The following is a 7,742-nucleotide window of genomic DNA, read 5'->3' on the forward strand; positions in this document are numbered from 1 at the left end:
TAGGCATATTAAGCTTAGGCATATTATGAGATACTTTAACAAAGATAGTTTTAGAACTTGAAGGAGTTGAACATTCATCAATATAGCCTAAACCTCTTTTATCACCAAAAGGCTTGCCTACTTCAATTATCTTGTCTAATCTTTGAGAACCTATTGTCAACTTTTTAATAGATTCTTTAGTCTTATCAAGTTTTTACAAGCACTAAATTCCTTTTCTTTGAGTAATTTAATCAAATTATCTTTTTCACAACTATCATGCTCAAGAAATTTAACTTTGTCAAGCATGGCATTTTTCTCATCACAATCAAAAGCATGCTTGTCACAAGAGATATTCATTTCATCAACATGCATAGCATCATGCTCATTCTCTTTTAAGCAAACAATTTCTTCAAGTAAAGACTTATTTTTACTAGATAAAACATTGTATTTCTTTTTAAGCACAACATACTTAGAACTAAGTTTTTCTAAATAATTTTGCATATTTTCAAAAGCTTCGAACAATTCATTATAAGAAAGAGGTTCTAGAGTTACCTCATCATTTTGTTCATCCTCTTTGTCACTATGAGCCATGAAGCAAAAATTGGCCACTTCTTCATTATCACTCCCACTTTCGCTTTCATTGCTATCATCTCAAGTAGCTTTCATTGCTTTCTTCTTAGATTTCTTGGATGATTTGAGAAAAGGACAATCGGTTCTAATATGACCCGACTTCTTGCATTCATAGTATATTACCTCATCCTTTTTGCTCTTTTCACCTTTTGACTCTTTTTGGTTGGAGAGATGCTTTTTGAATTGCCTCTTTCTCTTGATGAAGTTCTTATACTTACGTGAAAGATATGCAACACCATCTTCATCAAGGTCATCTTCATCTTGGGAGTTAACTTCTAAAGAGATGTTCTTTAAAGCTATACTCTTTTCTTTCTTTTTCTTCTCATCCTCCATGTTTTTCTTGATCTTTATCTCATGCGTCAACAATTAGCCCATGAGTTCATCAATGGAGAGAGATTTGAGATCCTTTGCCTTTTGAATGGCGGTGACTTTAGGCTCCCATTGTTTAGGCAAAGGCCACAATAGCTTCTTTTTCTTCTCAAGATTTGAGTACTTTTCCCATGTCCTTCTAAAGCATTGACAATGTTAGTAAATCTAATAAACATGTAACAACCGGATCCTTACACATCATGATCGGACTGCTACGACATGCATACTTAGACTTTTCTATCATGAGATGAGTTTTGGTGAAAATTTCAAAGAACATATCTAAATTTTATTAATTAGATAGAAAAACTATATAAAAAGTTTATTTATCAAAACACCAGGATCCATAAAATATTAGCGTGGTGGTACAAAATGCATGTGCCTATAATAGTGAGTTTGATGGTTGGTCATTTGAGCGACGTCCAATTCTGCCATCTACGTTGTGTCCTTACCTACAAAGTCTGTAAAATATAGGGTGAGTATATAATATACCCTGTAAGTAGTTCTCACGTAAGGTAGTGACTAAATGTACAATCACAAGCAACATGTCATGAAAACATATGGTTGGGACCGAAAACGTATAATAACATGTGGTGGTCGGTTATGCTTCTAACGTAAATTTCTCCGCCCTGATAGGAATATGAGGACTTAGGCAGAAACTAACCCATATGATGATTAGCGGATCATGCAGTCAGTAGGGCCAGAGTCACATCCAACATCAAGCATTAACATAAACGTAAGACTGGACTAGAGGGGTGCAACCGTACATACTCTGTTAGTCCCTAGCATAAACTTGACATAGAATTGGGTCTAGAGGGGTACAACCATACATGCCCTGCTAGCCCTAGAATAATCTTGACATAGAATAGGGTCTAGAGGGGTACAACCATACATGCCCTGCTAGCCCTAAAAGCATAACCTTTATCTAATTAAAATTTAATCTTATGAACAAACATAATGCATGGAGTCCCTTGTCGATAAACGTATTTTAAATATGTGATGCAACATAACAATACATAATTATGCAACATATTAAAGGTACACTACTATGAAACATTGGTGAGATAACTACTTACCTTGACTGTGATCTAGTTATTCCTTATTATTCTTTATGATTTGATCAGTAAAGATTTCCCTTTTCAAACTAGAAGGAAATTTGGGCAACACCTTACCTGAGCTTTTCTCTTTTAACCTCACAGAACTTCCTCACTCACACTTACTCTTTCACACGATTCTTTGTTACTGAGATTTGTTTGAGAACGGGTTAAATCTCAAGGCAAAAGGTCCTATTTATAGTAGTTTTCAGCTCTTCTCAGTGTGACAAATCATCCTACAGGTGGCTTCTTTAAAATTACTTAGGGTTTAAGGATTCCTCTCAATAAGACACCTAATCTTGGCTAACGTTTGCCCTTACGTCATCATTCTTCATTTGTATTCAATTTTAGGGTTTTTTCATGTATAATCTATAAGATCGTGGCCAAAATCAATGCATAATTCACGCTTCTGTCCAAATCTCGCTCATTCTGCTCTCAGAATCTCGCTTTCTCCAGTTTTCTTGTTAGGAATTCGCTCTCTCCACTCTCGCTCTGTCCAAATCTCGCTCCGTCCAAATCTCGCTCTCCCTGCTCTCAGAATCTCGCTCTCTCCAGCTTTCTCGCTAGGAATCTCGCTCTCTAATTCTCTTCAATCTCCCTCTCTCTGTTTTCAGAATCTCGCTCTCTCCAACTTTCTCGCTAGGAATCCTGCTCTCTCCACTCTTGCTCTCAAATTTTCTCTTCAGTCTCGCTCTCTCTCCAGCTTTCTCGCTATAATTCTCGTTCTCTCCAATTTTTCCTTCAATCTCGCTCCCTCTAGGGATCTCACTCTCTCTACTCTCGCCAGCCTCAATCTCGCTAGCATCGCTTGCTGGGGTTTCTCGCTCTCCAATTCTCTCTTCGGTCTCACAGCTCTCTTCTCAGAATTTCGCTCTCTCCAGTTTTCTCGCTGGTGTGGCTCTTGCTCTCTCACACTTTCTCGCTGCAAATCTCGCTTTCTCCAATTTTTTCTTCACTCTTGCTCTCTCCAACTTTCTTGCTGGGTGGCTCTTGCTCTCTCCTACTTTCTCGCTACAAATCTCGCTTTCTCCAATTTTCTCTTCAATCTTGCTCTCTCCAGCTTTCTCGCTACAATTCTCGCTCTCTCCAATTTTCCTTCAATCTCGCTCTCTCTACTCTCGCTTTCTCCAATTTTCTTTTATTTATTTATTTATTTATTTATCATTAAATTAGAGTCTCGCTCTCTCCACCTTCGTTCTTTCCAATTTTCTTTTATTTTTATTTTTATTTATTTATTTATATTATTTTTTTAATTGTTTCTCTGCTTCCTAAATTAAGGTTAGGGTATTTATATTTATCATCCAATAAATTTCAATATTTAATTTCCTGTAGTGTATGCGTACAAATTTGGGTTGTTACAAAACATATCAGAAATAGCTTCATTTTTATCAATTTTAAACATTTCTTATTGATGAACTAACATGTCAATCTTTGTTTCTTTTACTTGACTAGATCCTTTATGAGTAATTTCTAATTTATCCCATATCTCTTTAGCGGTTTTGCAAATAGACACTTTATTATACTCACCTTCATTCAAAGCACAAAATAAGCAATTAATAGCTTTGGCATTTAAAGAGCATGCTTTCTTTTCATTTATTGACCATTCTTCCTTAGGTTTTATAGTGTTAACACCATCAACATCCTTTGTTGGAATTTTAAAACCTTCCTCAACAATATCCCATAAATCATAATCAATAGAAAGCAAGAAAAATCTCATTCTATTTTTCCAATAACTATAATTAGTACCATTAAAGAAATGAGACATTGTAATAGATTGACTATCGGTAAAACGGATAAAACTTAAAGTTGTCATAACTCAAAAATAATTAAGTTTATCAAGAAATAAATATTTCAAGAAGAGCAACCCGCTCTGATACCAATTATTGGATCGATATGGCAACCCTAGAAGGAGAGTGAATAGGGTTTAATTAAACTTTTTTCTAAATTAACCCAATTAAACTAATTAATACACTTTTTATAAATAATAAGAAAAATTCAATTTATGAAACAAATAAGATGACAAAAATGTGACAATTTAATTCTATCAAATTTTAGCAAATAAATAAGAACAATCTAAAACATACAATAAATTGCTTAAATTAATTGCTAAAATAAAAAGGAAAGAGTGAGAGAAGAAGACACCGTAATTTTTATAGTGGTTCAGTCAAACTCGACCTACTCCACTCCCCAAGCGCCTTTTGGAAATTTGAATAAAATCTTTCCGACTCTTTCCACGGATTAGAGCCCAACCGTTACATCACAACTCCTTTTATGGGTTCAAGAGCAAACTCGATCCTTTCCACGGTTTAGGATCAAACCGTTACAAATGTTGGAATTTTCGAAGAACACAATACAACTCTCACTAGAGTGGATTTACAAATTTAAGCACTCAACAAGTTTATCCTCACAATACAATAACATTCTCTCAAGAATAAGATGAAAAGAAAGATTGGCCTCATGACAAGATGATGGTTTGACCAAAGATTGATTAGTGGAAAAACAATGGAAGTTTTGAAGATGAGGGGGAGGTTGACTTACCCGAGTGGAGCTACAAATATGAATGACTTATGCAAGTTTAGATTCAACAGCAGAGACAAATGTTGATGTCGAGGGAGCAGAGCTAGGAGTAGATGAAGCAAGGTGATGAGTGGTTGTTAGGTTAGATGAAGAAGTGTCATTGGAATCCAATGTTGGGTTGGGGAGAGGAGATATGGGGGTGGATGGGTCAAGTTCAGAAAAAAGGGCATTGGAAGGATCAGTAAAGAAAAATTGTGAACTAGATAGAGAGGTATGGAAAAATGATAGACTAGAAACCATATGATGCTCCTAAAACATTACATGGCAGGAAATACGTAACCGTTTAGAGATAGGATCCCAACAAAGAAAACCTTTATGTTCAATTCCATAAGCGGGCTCGAGATTCAAGTTTGGTATGCTCGTGAGGACGAGAAAAGAGAGGAGAATTGTGTTCTTGTACTCCATGGCTTTATCTGTACGAAGGAGTTTGATGGTTCGAGAGAATCGTGTTTGAATGATATTGGCAAAGTCAATGTAGACTTAAGATATGGAAGAATGACTTTTTTGAAAATAAATCCAAGTAAATCGAGAATAATCATCAATGAATAAGACAAAGTATCGATAGCAATTGACAGTGGGAGTGGAAGTAGGACTCCAAATATCATAATGAATTAAACCAAAAGGTATGTCACAAGAAGAGGATCAAAGAGGAAAAGATGAAACAAGTTATTTCGCAAGTTTACATTTTAAACAATCAAATGGAGCAAATTTTGAAACATTATTTAAGCTACCAATAGAAACTAACTTGCGAAGTTTTTCCGAGGAAGCATGACCAAGATAGAGGTGGTATTAATATACAATAGAGTCAACAACAGACGTAGAGATAGATTGAGAAACGGGAAGCTGAAGCGAAGTTGGCTAAAAAAATCATTCTACCTTGTGCCCTGTATCAACTATTTGTCCCATTTGCGGATCCTGAACTTGATAATAATTAGGAAAAAAGTAAACGATTAAACCAAGGTCACATAATTGACCAACATAAGCAAGATTAAGATTTAGATTGGGAACATGGTAAGCATGTGGAAGATTTAAGTTGGGCTTACTACAATACCGATATGGAAAATAGACATGGAATTTAAGTAGCATCATAAATGGGGGCAGAGATGGAGCAGAAATGAGGGAAGATATCAGAGAAATATGATAGATCATATGATTACAAAAAGTAGAATTAAGAAGTCAGAAATTACCTGATTTGGCTGCAAGGGCGGAGGAATTTGGGAAAATTACCTTTTCTGATAAATCTAGAACGTTATTCATGAACGAACTCTAAATCTAGAGGACCAGTGAGTGGAAGCGGATCGTTCCAAACTCCATTGAGAAAGAATAAATATATTTACAGTCTAACAGAAAATGATTATGCATTAAAGACTAAACTACAACATTCTTCTTCAAAATAAATATAAAAAGATCGAGTATAATACCTTTGAAGAACTCTTTCTTCACATATTCCCTCGATCGATCACCAATGCGTCCAAACAACACGAACTGGAAAATCCTCAATCACAATCGAGTGTAACTCGATCCTTCATCCTCGAACAGAACAAGAACACCACCACAAGAGTACCTTGGTATTCTCGGTGTGAAAATCCAAGAGTTGTGGGCTCTGTATGATTTTGAATAGAGGGAAGGAGGAAATAAATGACCGAGGATACAATTAAACGATTGTGTAGAAGAAGAAGCCTATCGTATAGACTTGCTACTTGATCATGTAGTAAACGAGTAAGTATAGTAAACTCGATACTTCATCGTTTAGGCTCTAAAGTTATCGTTTAGTACAATTAGTTTTTACTCGATGTGAGATGATTCAATTTATTGATTTGAAAACAATTTTTCTTTTTATCTCACAGTTACCATAAAATCGCAAGTAATCTTCCACTCAAGTCGGTTATAGAGAAAGAATTATTAATTATGATATAATTAATATATTATAAATAAATATAATAACTAACTTATCATATTATATTTATAACCTATAGTTTTAATATTGCATGATATGCGACATATAAACCATAGTTTTTTTTTCTATTTTATAGTATTTAATATAAATCATATTTATATTAATTTCTCCAATCAAATAATGTATCAAATACGTCATATCAATTATATCATACATAATTGAATTAATTTAATCATATCATATATAATCAAATTTCCTCTTGTTAGTTTGAACACTTCAAACTAACCCAAAATCTAATTCTCAACTTGAACCCATTGAGCTACAAAAAGGACCTTATGGACCTGTAGCTTGAAGCTCCAATGGTACGTGAATAACTGACTAAACTCTTTAATCACGATATCCACCATCTGTTAACTGTCGGGCACTCCACTAAAGACCAACAGTTGCACTCTTCGCACTACAGATATATTTCTATGTCCATATAGCCAATCAACAGTACGATGACTCTTCACAAATCACTCGTAAGTACAACTGGACAAATTTACCGTTTTGCCCCTATAGTTAGATCTAACTCCTTAAGTACCACTGATTCCTCTAATGAACAATAAGTTATAATCCCAATATGATGGAGTCCTCTCTTCCCAAGGGAGAGTGTGGCCACTATGTTCAAGACCTAGAATCAGCCCTTAAGGGAGCAATTTATCTACTTACCCTTGCTTTAAGGAAGGAGTGAATTCTATCTTGTGTAGCTGAGTTCCTAACTCCCCAATCAGACGAAGCCCAAAATGGTAGGCTTTTAAATTAGCAATCTGGCCACTTTCACCCATACAAATCAAAGAACCTCCCTCATAAGCAGGTCCAACTCACTCAGCATTCAGGTCATGTCACCTATGGTCATCCTAGTGAAATGTAAGTCTCTATTATCAATTGCGTTATATAAAGAGACTAATCGTTTCGTGGTTCGGTCTTATACAAACTCTTTGTATAGGATACCCCCGCTCGCATGTATTCACATGAATGATCAAGATAAGACAATTTATAGCATTTTACAACACTTGTAACATCTACAAAGCGGGTCATATCCGTAGTGTCACCAGGATAAGGTATCCCTCCTTTATCCATATACTACAGACCATTTAGGTTATTAATTTAAACAAGATCCATCGGTATGTCTCTACATACTTGTTTAAATTTACATA

Source organism: Benincasa hispida, chromosome 12 (assembly GCF_027475165.1).
Source record: "Benincasa hispida cultivar pf3 chromosome 12, pf3_genome.v1.1, whole genome shotgun sequence".
NCBI classification, from domain to species: Eukaryota; Viridiplantae; Streptophyta; class Magnoliopsida; order Cucurbitales; family Cucurbitaceae; genus Benincasa; species Benincasa hispida.